We start from the raw sequence: 17,495 nt of genomic DNA, 5'->3' as shown, positions 1-17,495 counted from the left end.
TGAGTAGCAATGGTTATTGCTTTTCCTAGTGTAAGTTGTGGTTCTAGAAGTAATCGTTTTCTTACATGAAGCATGGTTGTTTTCTCAATGAGCTGGTCTCTAATCATCTCATCTGCCATATTCCCAAAGTCACAAATTACAATCAGACTCCTCAGGGAAGCAAGATACTGCATTATAGTTTCCCCGGTTTCTGTTCATAACGGCAAAATCTGTAGCGATTAGCTACTACATTCACTTTTGGCACAAAAAAATTCTTTAATGCAGTGAGTGCTGTCTCATATTTATCATCTGCAAGGGTGAAAGTGTAAAATATATGCACGCTTTCTTACTTCAGAAATCTCTGTAGCACTGATTGCAAGCGGATAAGTCTCAAACATATGGATCCAGGTAGTAAAAGCAATTGGAGGCTCACCTGGGCTTTGCAGAAAGCGTGCAGGTGGGTTCAGAGGCAGAAGATCCATCCTCATCACCAAAATGTTGTATCAACCAGGCAAGATACTAACAAGCTTCAACAGGACTTTATTTTCAAAGTGGAAACCTCTTTATGAAGCAGCGGCTGCACCCTCTGTAGCACTCTCCCAGCCTCTCAACTCCTCCCCCCACCTTCCTGTTTCCTGTCCTTTCAGACTCCCAACAGGTAGTGCTCCCAATTCTAATAATTACAAGCAACATCTAAACACCACAATGTGCCCCTTAAAGGTTTGGTATTTTTCTGCGGGGTGTTTTTATGGTTATGAACTTTGCTTCAAAAGGTAAGGTTTACTATCTTATGCAACACATCTGCACAGACTTTCAAACTAAACAACAGACTTAATCTGAGTCCCTTTAGAATTTCTCCGTGTGTTTTTTTTTTTTAAACAAAAACACAGAATTTACTTTTTAAAAAAAAGAGAGAGAGAGAGAGAAACTCTTGCTGAAGTTTGTAAATTGTAATTGTTGATGTTGCACTGGAAAACTCAGAAGGAGCTCTCTGGGCAGCATCACTTCAGAAATAGTCTGCACAATATAAAACACTATCGACACACTAAGGTGAAATGACGGTTTTATTACAGAGGTTCAGCCATATGTTCATTCTGCTTGAAAGCGCATATCAATAAGTGTCTCATTTGCTTAGAGATAGGTTCATGGCTGAAGGGATGTTTCTCTTCACTAAAAGTTGAATGTACAATTAAAAAGAATGGGGAGAGAGACACTTAGTAACTCCATGAAAAGCCATTTCTGAGAATTGGTAGGGGGAAAGTGAGACTTGAACAGAGGAGCCGCTCAAATGGTATAATTTTGCATTTATATAACACCTTTCACCCCTAGGGTTCCCAAACAAAGTAACAACAAGCTATTCATACAGAAGCACGATACACACCACTGAAATTCAGCCACTTCTGGAGTAGAATGCAGCAGACATCCCACCACAGAGCAACATCACACAGCAGTTTAGGACAAGTAGTGAAAACATGCAGAACACCACATCCAACTGAAATTTCAGGAAATTAGAAGTAATAACCAAAGCAAAACGGCTGCATCAAGAATAGCCTCATTCTGAATGGAAATTGTGTGTGATATTAACATAGCAACAAACTACTATGATTGCCTCCAAGAGGCTGAGAGAGACTAAAAAAGGGGGTGTTTCTAAGGTAGCACTTTTGAAAATATTTTCTTCACTTTTGAAAACTTGGTATGTCTTTCAGATGAGACACAAAACTGAAGCCCTGACTATTTATAGTCATTAAAGATCTCCTGTCACTTTTATAAGTGTAAATGTGTTGACCCAGTTTCCAAGCTGGATAATTACATTCTGCCTACATAGATTCTCTTTGCAGATTCAGCTGGATATAGTGGAGTGGAGTGATGCTGATACAAACACCTGCTGTATTCCACCTAGGGGCTGAATGGTAGAATAATCTATATTTGGTAAAATATATCTGTTGCACACAAAAATACTCCATGAAAAGAACGTTATTAAATTTGCAAAGCCAAGCACTCAAAAGTTTGGAAATGCCAGAATTAATTTTGCCTGTGCAACTTTAATTTAGCCCCTTGTGCATATAAATATTTTACAGTCTTTCATTATATGATCACATACTCTTTTTCCACAGGACCCCTTCCTCATTCAGTGCACAGGATGGATGGTGCCCCATCAATGAGCAGCTATTCAATATTTTGTTTTATCCATATTGTTCAACATGTGGCCCTATGATTTCTTTGCTGTACTCTATTCAAACCCTACTCCTCTTGGGCTTTCCTGTGGTGCTCACTCACTAATGCATCTTCAGTTTCCATGGACAACAACCTCATTCACTACAGACTTAGATGACAGGCAGCAGCCTCTCTTATAACCCTTATCCCAGTGGTTAGAACACTCACGTGGGATGTCGGAGACATGGGTTCAATCCCTTCTACCAAATTTGGGTCTCCCATATTGCAAAAGTATGCCCTAGCTACTGGGCTCTGATATATTGAAACTTGGGTCTGCCACATCCTAGGCTAGTGCCCTACCCAGTACGCTATAGAGTAATTCTCATGCTCTTTCACTGGCCCAATGATTATTCATCATCATTCAGTTTCACATCTTTGCTCCAATGACTATTTAAATAATGTGGAACAGCTTCATCAGGAGAGACTGACAAAGAACTACCCCTAGAATATACAATAGTCAGTGTCTAGGGCACACTCCTAAAATGTGGGAAACCCAAGTTCAAATCCCTTCTCCACATCAGCTCAATCTCTCTGTGGGGGATGGCACATGCATAGTCCAGTCACAGTACTAGCTCTGAGGGAATACAATATGTTCAATGGGAACAGAATCTTTGGAGTTTTGAGTTAAAATTTGCAAATGTGCCTATGTCAATAGGACGTAGTCACCTAAATAACTTGGGTTCTTTTACAAAATTTACCCATATTCAGCAACACAGAAACAGATGTATCTTGGATAAAAACTTTGTGGATGAGAGGGTGCATGGGGGAAAATGACCCTTTCATCATGAAGACAGTCCGATCATGGGACCCAAAAACAAATTAGCTAAATGTGTTATGTAACAAGCATGCAAACAAATTTATCAAAGCCATTACGCACCCTACAGTTTTCTACATTATCTTGGGCAAATGACTTTAAATGCACTTAATGGTAGGCTCTCCTCCATTCGAGGCTAATGACACAGAAAAAGCAGTGTTCTCAGAACTATCATTAAAATGCTTTAGACCAGTCTCAGGATTTAATTGATAGTGCTATGAAACAAATGCAGAAGTGCCCTGACTCTCCACACACGGTCAGTTTAAAATCCACAGCATGGATTCAATCACCTCCTCTCCCCTCTCATCCATACCAGAAAAAGAAGAGAAAAAAGTCTCCCATCCCCTGTGTATCAGAGCAACACATTTGAAGGAGGTTACTCAGAGTTTTGTGTCTTTGAAAGTACACAGCAAACCTAGTGGAAAAAAGGTATTCATGTATATTCAGGTGATACTGTACAGTTCATAAAGCTACAGTGGCACCAAGTGGCCAGCAACTGAATTAGGGTGTCGAATATTTTGTTCCTTCCTTTATCTCACTGCAGGTCACATTTGCCATATTTTTAGTTAAAACAAAATGGCCCAGCAGGTCACTTTGTCTGGGGAGCACAGACGGTTTTACTAGCAATCCTACTTAATTCAAACATACAACAGTAAAAAAGGAAAAGGACTTCCCATAGAGTACACTTAAGTGGACGAAACTCAGAATTAGCTGAAGACTGTGTGAATGTCTGTTACAGCAGACAGAGCTAGAGTACTCTAATTTTAAGGTTCAGAATGAGCCACCATTGCTGTATTCCAATGAGCCAGGTCATGGGACAGAAATTAGATTTGCAGTTGATTAAATAGATTAAGATTAAGACTATTGAACAAATCTCCCAGTCTATGCAATATGACATTGGCTGTCACATTCTAAAGAGGGCATTCCTTGTATTTATCTTTTACCTGCTTCCCTTTTAGCTCCTAAGTAGTGTGCTTTCCCCCTTCCCCCATTTTCTTCCTACTTTCGGAATGCCTCTCACATTGTTGTATCGCCTAGGTACTTAGCAACAAAAACAGTAAGAAAGCTATGTCCCTTCAAAGATCAGTGTCAGAAATGTTTTTTCCCCCCTGTGGATAGATATAATAACCATACCCATCAGTTTTTCCCCACAATTCAGCAGACTTGTAATCAAATAAGGGAGAATGGGGGGGGAGTGAACAAAACACTGTTCTCTTGAAACATCCAATATCAAAAATCTAAGGCTATTTTAATGGAATTAGTGCATCATTTCAGAAGAATTTGAAAAAAAAAAAGAGGTGGTTTTCATTATACTCTTATATAACCACAAAAAGGGAGCATTGCTAAGATGGAGAGAAGGGACAGCTGAGAAGACAGCTTGCTTGTCTGTAACAAAGTTTCTGGTGTTAAACATTTTGTTGACTGCTTTTGTTCCAGATTTCTAAGTAGAAAAAGGCAATTTTGTCATTCCCAACAGGGTAGACATGGAGGGAATGGGGGGGAAAAACGTACTGACAGGAACTACAGCCACAATGAGCTGAAAATGCCTTTGAATCTGAAAAATAGTAAAAATAATCAATGTGCTTTTGTGTGTGTGTGTGTGTGTGTGTGTGTGTGTGTGTGTGTAAAATTTCAGTGCTACCTACTCTTGGTAACTACAGACTGCACCAATTACACAGGCTTGCAACTCATTTAAATGATTAGCAAAAACAGGAGTTCAGAAGTATCAATTTACTAGAAAAAATGGAAACAATAAAATAAAGTCCTCTTCTACTACTTTGTGCAACACAATAAGGTATTGTAGACTTAAACATAATGCACTAATACTGTAGTGACTATGGATCAGATCCTCAACTGGTGTGAACTGAAGTAACTCCACTGAAGTCAATGGAGCTAGATCAATTTAAAAGCAGGTGAGGATTTGGTCCTATGGGCCTGATCATTCCCACATTAGAGTCATTGGGGGGGTATGTCTACACTACGAAATTACTCCGATTCTACAGAAGTTGATTTTTGGGAACAGATTGTATAAAGTCGAGTGCATGCATCCACACTAAGCACATTAATTCGGTGGTGTGCATCCACAGTACCGTGGCAAGCGTCAACATTCTGAGCGGTGCACTGTGGGTAGGTATCCCACAATTCCTCCAGTCCCCACTGCCTATTGGAATTCTGGGCTGAGCTCCCAATGCCTGATGGGGCCAAAAATTTGTCACAGGTGGTTATGGGTAAATGTCGTCAGTCAACCCTCCCTCTGTGAAAGCAACGGCAGACAATCATTTCGCGCCCTTTTCCCTGGATTGCCTGAGCAGACGCCATAGCACGGCAAGCATGGAGCCCATTCAGCTCACCGCAGCAGTTATGAACCATTGTAAACACCTCGCACATTATTGTGCAGTTTATGCAGAACCAGAACCTGAAAAACCAGGCAAGGAGGCAACAGCAGCGCGGTGACGAGAGTGATGAGGACATGGACACAGATTTCTCTAAAACCGTGATCAATTTGGAGATCATGGTGTTAATGGGGCAGGTTCTTGCCATGTAACACTGATTCTGGGCCCGGGAAACAAGCACAGACTGGTGGGACCGCATAGTGTTGCGGGTTTGGGTTGATTCCCAGTGGCTCCAAAACTTTCGCATGCGTAAGGGCACTTTCATGGAACTTTGTGACTTGCTTTCCCCTGCCCTGAAGCACAAGAATACCAAGATGAGCGCAGTCCTCAGCATTGAGAAGCAAGTAGCAATAGCCCTGTGGAAGCCTGCAATGCCAGACAGCTACCGGTCGGTCGGTAATCAATTTGGAGTGGGCAAATCTACTGTGGGGGCTGCTGTGATGAAAGTAGCCAACGCAATCATTGAGCTGCTGCTATCAAAGGTAGTGACTCTGGGAAATGTGCAGGTCATAGCAGATGGCTTTGCTGCAATGGGATTCCCTAACTGTGGTGATAGACGGAACGCATATCCCTATCTTGGGACCAGACCACCAGGGCAGCCAGTACACAAACCGCAAGGGGTACTTTTCAGTGGTGCTGCAAGCACTGGTGGATCACAAGGGACGTTTCACCAACATCAACATGGGATGGCCAGGACAGGTTCATGACGCTCGCGTCTTCAGGAACTCTGGTCTGTTTAACCAGCTGCAGGAAGGGATTTACTTCCCAGACCAGAAAATAACTGTTAAGGATGTTGAAATGCCTATAGTTATCCTTGGGGACCCAGCCTACCCCTTAATGCCATGGCTCATGAAGCCATACACAGGCAGCCTGGACAGTAGTAAGGAGCTGTTCAACTACAGGCTGAGCAAATGCAGAATGGTGGTAGAGTGTGCATTTGGATATTTAAAGGGTCGCTGGCACAGTTTACTGACTCGCTCAGACCTCAGCAAAACCAATATTCCCACTGTTATTGCTGCTTGCTGTGTGCTCCACAATCTCTCTGAGAGTAAGGGGGACATGTTTATGGTGGGGTGGGAGGCTGAGGCAAATCACCTGGCCACTGACTACGTGCAGCCAGACACCAGGGTGATTAGAAGAGCACAGCAGGAAGCGCTGTGCATCAGAGAAGCTTTGAAAACCAGTTTTATGACTGGCCAGGCTACAGTGTGACACTTTTGTTTGTTTCTCCTTGATGAAAACCCACCCCCTTGGTTGACTCTAACTCACTGTCAGCCACCTGCCCTCCCCTCTTCGAGCTTGCTTGCAAAGGAAATAAAGTCACTATGTATTCTTTATTAATTGATTATGAAAATAGGGAGATAATTCACAAGGTAGCCCGGGTGGGGTGTTGAGGGAAGGAAGGAAAAGGCCACTTCAAAACTTGTTGAATGACAGCCTTCTGTTGCTTGGGCTGTCCATTGGGGTGGAGTGTTTGGGTGCCCGGAGCCTCCAACAGATGCCGGAGCATGTCCGTTTGATCCCTCAGTAGCCCCAGCGTTGCATCCTGCCTCCTCTGATCTTCCTGCCGTCACCTCTCTTTCGATGTCCCTCCTGTCCTCACTTTCATTAGCCGCTTTCCTGTACTGTCCTACTGTGTCCCTCCACACCTGCTGCTGAGCTCTGTCAATGCCGGACGACTGCATGAGCTCAGAGAGCATTTCATTGTGCGTGCGTTTTTTTTGCCGCCTTATCTGAGATAGCCTTTGGGACGGAGGAAAGAGGCTTGAAATATTTGTAGCTGCGGGAGGAAAAAAAGGGAGTGAAGTATTTTAAAAGATACATTTTACAGAACAATGGCTATACTCTTTCACGGTGAACAACACTATTCACATTACATAGCACATGTGATTTTGGTACAAGGTCACATTTTTGCATCTTATATTGAGTGCCTGCGGCTTTGGCGTTAGAGATCACACATGCAGTGCCGGGCAACAGAATTTGGCTTGCAGGCGGCCATGGTAAGCCATAGTCCTTCAGCTTCTGCAACCCTCATGACAGCAGCACCCTCCTTTCTCATACCAAGCAAAGCCTGCTGAGTTGGCCATTTAGTGCTGTGGTATGTGTGTTAACGTGCAGCAGCAGAAACCAAATTAACCCCCCCACCATCCAATTCTCTAGGATGATTGCTTTACCCTCTCCCCCACCGTGTGGCTGGTATCAGGGAAGATCCCTGCTAGCCAAACGTGAACAGCTCAGCGCCAATGCCCCCCACCACATGGCTAACTGGGGAGGAGGATTTCTTTTCAGCCACAGGCAAACAGCCCAGCAGGAACTGCCACCTCTGAATGTCCCCTTAATTAAATTCCCGTATTTCAACCAGGTTACCATGAATGATATCACTCTCCTGAGGATAACACAGAGAGACAAAGAACGGATGTTGCTTGAATGCCAGCAAACACCGGGACCATACGCTGCCAGACTTGTCATGCAATGATACCAGATTACTTGCTACTAGCATGGCGTGGTAAAGTGTCCTACCATGGAGGACAGAATAAGGCTGCTCTCCCCATAAACTTTCTGCAAAGGCTTTTAGAGTACCTCCAGCAGAGCTTCATGGAGATGTCCCTGGAGGATTTCCGCTCCATCCCCAGACATGTTGTCAAAGTTCCTTCCCCACTCTGAACTCTAGGGTACAGATGTGGGGACCTGCATGAAAACCTCCTAAGTTTACTTTTACCAGCTTAGGTTAAAACTTCCCCAAGGTACAAACTATTTTACCCTTTGCCCTTGGACTTCCACTGCCACCACCAAACTTTATCTGGGTTCCTGAAAAAATGTAGTTTGGAAACATCTTTCTCCCCAGAATCCTCCCAACCCTTGCACTCCACTTCCTGGGGAAGGTTTGGTAAAAATCCTCACCAATTTGCATAGGTGAACACAGACCCAAACCCTTGGATCTTAGAACAATGAAAAAGCATTCAGTTTCCTTACAAGAAGACTTTTAATAGAAGTAAAAAAGAATCAGCTCTGTAAAATCAGGATGGTAAATACCTTACAGGGTAATTAGATTCAAAACATAGAGAATCCCTCTAGGCAAAACCTTAAGTTACAAAAAAGACACACAGACAGGAATATTCATTCTATTCAGCACAGCTATTTTCTCAGCCATTTAAAGAAATCATAACCTAACGCATATCTAGCTAGATTACTTACTAAATTCTAAGACTCCATTCCTGTTCTGTCCCCGGCAAAAGCATCACACAGACAGACACAGACCCTTTGTTTTTCTCCCTCCTCCCAGCTTTTGAAAGTATCTTGTCTCCTCATTGGTCATTTTGGTCAGGTGCCAGCGAAGTTACCCTTAGCTTCTTAACCCTTTACAGGTTAGAGGATTTTTCCTCTGGCCAGGAGGGATTTTAAAGGGGTTTACCCTTCCCTTTATATTTATGATACACATTAACAGACTTTTCCAGTAGCTGTACTGGTCACGAATGCATCGCAAGTCCTCATGGTTCATTAATCATTAAAAAATGCTTGCTTTTAAAACATGTATTATTTAACAAGGTACACTCACCAGAGGTCCCTTCTCCATCTTGGTTGGGTTGGGAGGGTACTTCAGTCAGGGTGATAAAAAGATCCTGGCTGTCGGGGAGAACGGTGTGCTGTGTGCTCTCCTCAAGCTTGTCCTCCTCCTCCTCATCTTCCCCATCCGCAAAATCCTCAGGCATGGCAGAGAGTACCCCATCATCAGAGTCCACAGACAAGGGTGGGGTAGTGCTGGCGCCCCCCCCTAGAATTGCACGCAGCTCAGCATAGAAGCGGCATGTCTGGGGCTCTGTCCCCGAGCGTCCGTTTGATTCTTTGGTCTTCTGGTATGCTTGTCTGAGCTCCTTAAGTTTCACGCGGCACTGTGTTGTGTCCCTGCTGTAGTCTCTGTCCATCATGGCCTCGGAGATTTTTTGAAATGTTTTGGCATTTCTTCTTTTGGAACGTAGTTCTGATAGCACGGATTCATCTCCCTATACAACGATCAGATCCAGTACCTCGCATTTGGTCCATGCTGGAGCTTTTTTTGGTTCTGGGACTGCATAGTTACCTGTGCTGATGAGCTCGCCTGGCCAAACAGGAGATGAGGTTCAAAAGTTTCCAGGGCTTTTCCTGTACACCTGGCCAATGCATCCGAGTTCAGAGTGCTGTCCAGAGCAGTCACAATGGTGCACTGTGGGATAGCTCCCGGAGGCCAATACCGTTGAATTGCTTCCACACTAGCCCTAATTCAAAATGGCGATGTTGATTTCAGCGCTAATCCCCTCGTCGGGGAGGAGTACAGAAATCAATTTTAAGAGCCCTTTATGTCAAAAAAATGGCTTCATTGTGTGGATGGGTGCAGAGTTAATTCGATTTAAAGCTGCTAAATTTGACATAAACTCATAGTGTAGACCAGGCTTGGGAGGTTTGTCACTGACTTCTTTGGGAGCAAGAAGGACCCTTGTGGAAATTTCAGATGTTTAGGCTGTTAGCAACAGATTAATCATCATATTCCAGCACAATCAGTGATGTTTTGGTGCTCAGTATGGAAGACAGGCGTAATTTAGCAGTTCAAGAGCTGGAAGTAGTGAAGTTTAGGATATAAAGAGAAAGACAGACACATAGATCAGCCATTCTTGCTACTCAGTCTGTAATACCAATGAGCACTATGTTGGATCAACAGCACTATGTGACCTGAAGCTGTATCACTGTGATTATAATCCCATCAGATCTCACTAGTGATGAAGCAGTGCTGTTAGCCCGTGGATGGAGGATTTTCCAGGAAGTGGTAAGGGACAGTGATTCAGTAGATCAGTTTTCCTACCAATGGGCTTATCCAAATCTCACTAAAAGTCAATAGAAAGTCTCTCTGATTTTAGAGGGAGTAAGATTGGGGCCCTCCATGTACCAACATGGTTTTAGGGATCTGGAAGCATTGTCTTTCAGATTAGACATTAAACAGAGGCCCTAATCCTGTGGCACTTTGTAAAGTTACAGTCATTTAAACATAGTGTCCTGGTTAAATTCCAACTTAAGTGATTATATTCTGTCTATAACACTTTGTATTGCAGTTTCAAATGGACCATACTTTAAATTGTTGCAGACTGTTGCTGCATACAATTAAAGAGCTGCTACTCTCCAGCTCAGAGGTTGGTGAAGTGATCTCTGTATTATCCCTTACCAACCTCATAAATTTGTTGCAAGATTTAATTAATGGATATTTGCAGATTGCTTTGAGATCCTCTGATGAATTATTATTGGTTTTAGAGCTGTGCAAAGCTAACAAAGCTTTGTTTCACAGCGCTGTGCATTATAAGTTTCACCATTTAATTATGGGTGATTTCTCAAGCCTCACTCTAGTCGCATTTTCAACAAAACTAAACTTCACTGGGACTAGTTGTATGCAAAACTAACTTCACCCTCTCACCCTGAATAAATACTGTACTTTGCTATGATGCCTACAAAAAAAACTTCATAATAGTTAGGCAACTGGTGTGTTGAAACCACTGCCTATCATGTTGACCAATTCTGTCTCACTGTTTCTTTATACTCCCCTGTCCTCCTGTATCCATCTGTTGTCACTTGTCTTAGACTCAGACTCTGTGCTGCTTTTGTTCTTTTTTTGTACAGCACCTGGCACAATGGGGTGCTGATATCTGGCTGGGACCTCTAGACATTACCATAATACAAATAATAAATAAGACAACAGGAGAGCACTGTTTGTAAAGATGAAAATGTCTACGATCACAAGTCTTCATAACCAGAAACAATGATAAAGATACTTTTGGGGTAAGCGTTAATGAGGTTTGGATACCTAAAATGTATGTCGCAGTGGTGCTTTAAGGATAAATTTGGGCCGATACTGTATTTTACAGTAATTCTCACCTCCTAGAAGGTAAGACCAGCTTGGGTGGTAAATGCTTGAGAAAAGAGAATTTTATCAATTTATTTTAAATGAGGAGGTGCATGTTGTGCTTATTTTGAATTCTCTGATAAATGAATGTTTATCCTTGAATCAATGGATCTGGATGAATGGCAGATTGAAGCACCGATTGCCTTCTTACGAGAAGAATTATCTTAAATCAGATCTCCTTTGTTTGATGAAACCTAAACTGCAGAGGGAATATTTAAACATCTAAGGAGAAAATCCACAGATAAGCTGCCACAGGCTTACATTTAACAGAACTAATTGTCTTTATCGCTTCTTCTTTCAGTACAGCCTCTAAAAAAATGCTGAGTCTAAATATCAAAATACGGTATCATTAATAGCCTCTGATCAAGATTTTCTGATAATTGGGCTTTAGAAATACAAAAATGTTGGTATTTGGATGGCTTAGCAGGTAAAACTTCTGTTCACTTGTGAGTCCCCAAGTGAAGTCCAACCTGATATTCCGAGTGAGATGAGTTTAGTAAAAGTCGTTGAATGAAACCAGCTGCAGATGCACTTTAACCTTTTAGCATAGCTGGCAACCCTTACTTGGGGAAAGACAAACCACAGTTTTCCTGGAGAAAGTCTCCGAGGCAAAATCAAAATGTTCCTTCACCTCAGTTATATATTTATTCTTGGCATATTTTGGTTGCATGCAATGTTCATTTTCTTAGGTTCATAAGTGTTCTATAGGCCTTTTCAAAGTCTGCAGTACATATTCAGATAACAAAATATAGCTGTGAAGATCTGAATTCAATTTACACACAATTCAAACTTCATTGCTTGTATAGTTTATACCAGGGATTGGCAACCTTTGGCCCGGGGCCCGCCAGGGTAAGCCCCCTGGCAGGCCAGGCCAGTTTGTTTACCTGCTGCATCCACAGGTTCGGCCGATCGCAGCTCCCACTGGCTGCAGTTCTCCACTCCAGGACAATGGGGGCTGTGGGAAGTGGTGGTCAGTACATCCTTCGTCCCGTACCGCTTCCCAGAGCCCCCATTGGCCTGAAGCGGTGAACCGTGGCCAGTGGGAGCTGTGATCAGCTGAACCTGCAGACACGGCAGGTAAACAAACTGGCCCGACCCACCAGGGGGCTTACCCTGGCAGACTTTGGGCCAAAGGTTGCCGATCCCTGGTATATACACACACATTATATATATATTGTGACAAAGCTCTGAGCCTGTGTTGGTGGGTCCCGCACTTCCAGGCGGATGGCCTTAACTGACCCTTTGCCAGTTAACTGATGTCAGGTGCCGGCATTAGCCTAATGACCTTAACTGGTTAAATTGGTGTCAGGTGTCTTGATTGGCCTGGAGTAGCCTTTGTTTGGCTATCCAGGGAACAGGGACCTGCTCATTCTGAGGCTGATATACCTGCCTTCCACTACTCTCTTATATCCTTCTGGTCTGAGTCCATCACGATATATATACATACACACACACACACATATACACGGACACATGCATATTGGACCTGATTCCCCATTCCCTTTCATCTATAGTCTTTTATTGTTGTGTAAAAACAGAACGGCTGCATTTTACATTGAATAAAAAGAAGGCAAGATTGTAGAATGAGTCCCATTGTAGATATTGCTGTACTCTGTGTCCACGCTTGTTTTTATTTAATTTGCTGTTCAGAGCGCATTAAAACTGGCTGAAATATTTGAAAGGCCACTAATTACCATTCTAAAAAGAGGAGATAATTACTAGGAGTTTCTCATAAAAATCATTTTATTCCTCTTAGCTATGTCTAATCACTCACTACTTGTTTACAAATGGGTTTGGTCTCATATATAATGATAACAGATGTTTCTCTGGCAGTCAAAAATCCAACTTTCAACATTCAGTTGATTTCTATTATGGAGAGGCTTAGTTTCTCCATAGTTAAGATGAAACTAAATTCTCATTACAAGCACAATTTTGACACCCCTTCCCTTCTCTAATCTACAAACAAAGGATGGGTTACAAAAATGGTGAGAGCTGTACCATGTTATAAATGTCCCCTTCTGTTAATTATTTATCACCTTTTTTGTCAGCAAAAATACAGAAAGAAGGAAAGCTATAAAACTTATTTTACTACACTCTAGCTGAGCTCTAGTGCACTGAACCCAAGTTTAGATAAAGTCTAATTTTAAAAGTTATTGATAATTCCATTTCTCCATTAGCAATGTTAGAATAGACCACTAGCTCAGACATAAGTTTAAAATGGGCACCAGATGAATATTTGAGACCTTACGTCTTCATTTTTTGTTTTGTTTTGTTTTTTTAAAGCAAACTCCACACTCTTTTCCCTGCAACTCTTTCCCGGGCAGAGGAAAATCTCAATGGAAAGAGGATAATTTTAATATCACAACTACAGTCATTTAGCGAAGCCATCTGTAATTCATGGACTGACAGTACCTGATTTATTACACCCAAAATTAAGAGGAGGACATCAGATTTCAAAAATTCTCTCTTTTGGCGGGGGGGGAGGACACTATAGACTGGCAAAAAGAAGAGAAGGAAATAGATAAAACATAGTTTAATGGATTTATCTACTCAAGATCTAGTGCACAGGGATTTTGTTGCTTAGAATCCAATTTTAAAAGTTATTAAGATTTTAAATAGGCTCACCAGACTAGTACATCGGCCCTGACAACCTAATTTAGGCTCACTGGCAGCTCCAGAGATGCTGCATTGACTGCTGGAGCTGACCAGTTTAAATAAACTCTTTGCATCATAACAGCCGTGAACTAAAATACACTCTTCAGAATTGGAATGAGACTGAGGTGTTTGAATAAGCTACACAGAATAGCCAGGAGCACCAATAAACTCCTTGGCTTGCCCATGATTAGCCGTACAGGGCAGAAAGCTCTGAGGGAAGGAGTTTGCAAGGAAGAGCACTCATTAGTGGCTTGGACAAGTATGTTACCTAATTTCATACCTTAGGAGGACTACATGATGGGTGGTAGTAGGGTTAAAAGGGGGCTTGGAGGGAGCAGTAGAAGTCCAGTAGTAGAGCGGGGACGGACCACAGGAGAAGTCTCATCCTGGGGCTTGAGGGAGCTGGGGGACAGTGCAGCAGAAGACATTCTCCCTTCCTCCAACCTCTACCACAGGAGTAGAGCCCAGTGCAACTTTTAAAATCTGCAGAAGTGGGAATTCATTCCCAAAGTGAAGCCTGTGATACTTGCAGACCACGTGCCAGTTCATGTCAAAGCCCCAGGCCAATTCACTTGTGTTTTACTATAAAGTGATTGTTAAATGTATAAGAATGTATTTCGTTGGTGTTTAAACTTCATGAAAACTACTGGGATGTTATAATGTAATAGCAAACATTTACATTGTGTATACCTCTGTAACTAAATAACCCACCAAACCCGAAAGAAGCCTTGTGTAATGCAAATGAAGAACTTTAGCAGGAAAGGTTTCAGAGTAGCAGCCGTGTTAGTCTGTATTCGCAAAAAGAACAGGAGTACTTGTGGCATCTTAGAGACTAACAAATTTATTTGAGCATAAGCTTTCGTGAGCTACAGCTCACTTCATCGGATGCAGATTTCACTTAGGACTTCAGGAAACAAAATGAGGAAGAAATTGCCAAACGGGGCCTGTCTAACAACTTATATAATATTACTAATTGGGATCCTTTCATTGGGAATATTTAGGATAATTACAGAAAGATCAAAAATATGCGAAGACCTGAGGCCAATTTATCTTGGAGAAAGGAAGTTGGATATGACGATGTCTTACCAAAACAAAAGTTAAAGTCTCTAAGGACCAGATTTTCAAGTGCTCAATTAGGAACAGTTAGGGTCAGAATTTCAGAAGACTCTTAAGCAAGGCTCAGTATGCTGAGCTCTTTGGAAACATTGCAAAACATTGCAACATTATTTTCTTGACTAAATGGGAGTTGAGCTATTTTTAAAATCTGGCCAGAACCGGATACCACCACACACCCAGCACTTGACAGTTACATTTTTTCCATGGAGGTGGAGATGGGGGCTACTTATAGCCAAGAATGGTTTAGAGGTTCCTTTTCAGGAAAGTGAGGAACTGGTCACATTCCACATAGACTCATGCTGCCAGACTGCAAGTCATTTACTATAACCCAACAACAGCCTGCCTTTTTTTTGCCCAGGACTTGAGAAGTCTGCGCTCACACCCCGATTATCTCACCAGCGTGCCTGAGGCATTACAAAAATTGGATTGCTTCTCTGTTGCTAATATGGTCCCACTTTCTCCTTCTAGCTGCTGCCACTAATCCTCAGCTCCTTTACAAATTCAATAGCATCTACTTCAGAGTTTTGTATGTCTTCAGAGTTGGAATGGAAGAGCTGTAGTAAAATAAATGTGCTGATTGTTGCCCTGATTTAGTAGAGAAGAGGGAGAATATGCCATGTCTTTTTCTCAGCAAGCTTAAAATCAGGATCCAATTGTATAATAGCTTCTACATAGGAACTGCCATATCAGAGCAGACCAGAGATCCGTCCCCAATGCAATATCCACTCTCTGAAAGTGACCAATACCAGCTGCTCAGAGGAAGGTACAAGGTGCCCTGCAGTGGGCAGTTATGGGATCACATGCGCCCAGGGAAAGTTTCTTCCTAACCCCTAACACTTAGAGGTGCCTTGAAGCATGAGGATTTATATCCCTTCTAAAACTCCTGTTCAGTCTCTCTTTAAATATTTATTACTACAACTGGACATTCTTTCCCAACTCTTTTGGAATTCTGCTAAGCTTTTGGCCTTGATAAAATTGTGCCACCATGCATTCATTCAGCCACGTATTCTGTTTTCCCTTTAGTCAAACTAATATTGCGAGTATATCCTCTTCTCTGTGAAATATGCGCTTTATATGTCAGGCTAAAAGCCATCTGTATGTACTACTGGACAGTTACAGAGGCTTTTGATTTCAAACAGGATTTCCCTTCTGTGGCTTTGCGTGTTTTGTTTTGTTTTTTTCCTGGCAGTGTTTATCCTAATGAAGACACATCACTGGCATTTTCCTCCTTAAGGCTGGGCAAGAGCATGGAAGCTTACATCCATATTCCAGATGGTGGAGTTCAAAGGAACATCTGCCTTCTCTGCCTACTGCATTCCGGCATTCTGATGTAGAGGCTTCTGCCATCTCTTTTAGAAGTCCATTCAGCAAGTACAGTAATGTAAATTCTTTCTTTTGCTCCCCATTCATCGTCCTCCTCTCCGTGGATATTTATTGACTGCAGCACAAAGCAGCCATGCTCATCTAAGGTTTCAGTGTATTTTTTAAAATTGCAGTAGCTGCCTAACAGGAAGTCTATTATCAGCATGTGTCAGCAGCTGGTGAAGCTATGATATGAGAATCTACAGTGTTTGCTCCAGCCTGCGGCATGAACCTCAGCTAGATAAGGCTGACTGTCACTGAAATGGCCAATCTGTGGGACAGTTGCAATTGTCACCAGGGAGGGAAAGGAAGGATTGCTGCCCCAAGAGCGGCAGGCCAGCACAAATGAAACCCTATCCATCCTGAAATCGTGAGCATGGGTATGTGCAGTTCCTTTGATATCTATACGTCATATATCCCTGCTGTGTATGTCCAACAGGAGGAAGGCTTTAGCTGAAGATGTGCCAACTTGTTCAGCAGTACCAGGAGACGGATCTGTTCCCTTTCTCAGTGATCTGGCACCTAAACGAGCTCCACAAAGAGCTAGATACATGTTAGTCAATTAAAGCACAACTTAACACTATGCTGCACGTGGAGACTGTCAGCGTCTCCAAGCCTACATACCCACCTATAATGCTTTCCATCACCCACCTACAACTCTTTCCATCTCTCCAAGTAGAAAGATTACAGGAGCCCACAGAAAAAACTAAACAGCTATGTGAATAATCGCTGCACACACGCTTTCCTAATTAACCTAGTAAGAAAATCCCTCTCTCTCTTCACATACTTTATAGACCAACACTATATTTTAATCACTTCTCTCTATAAGCTCTGAAGTACAGCTCTGTACTCCCTTCTTATCATTACAGGTAATCTGAATATACTGTGCCTTCAGTGCTTAATTTGTAATGAAAGAATTGCCAAGGCTCAAGCAATTAGGTTCTGGGGCTCAAGCAATATTTTTCCATTCGTAACTGATGCAGCAAGCCCTAGGGTGCCGGGGCTATGAACTGCCAAGCCTAGAGGTGCTGGGGCTCAG

The sequence above is a fragment of the Chelonia mydas genome, chromosome 8 (assembly GCF_015237465.2).
Source record: "Chelonia mydas isolate rCheMyd1 chromosome 8, rCheMyd1.pri.v2, whole genome shotgun sequence".
NCBI classification, from domain to species: domain Eukaryota; kingdom Metazoa; phylum Chordata; order Testudines; family Cheloniidae; genus Chelonia; species Chelonia mydas.
Note: the sequence above shows the minus strand (reverse complement) of the source record.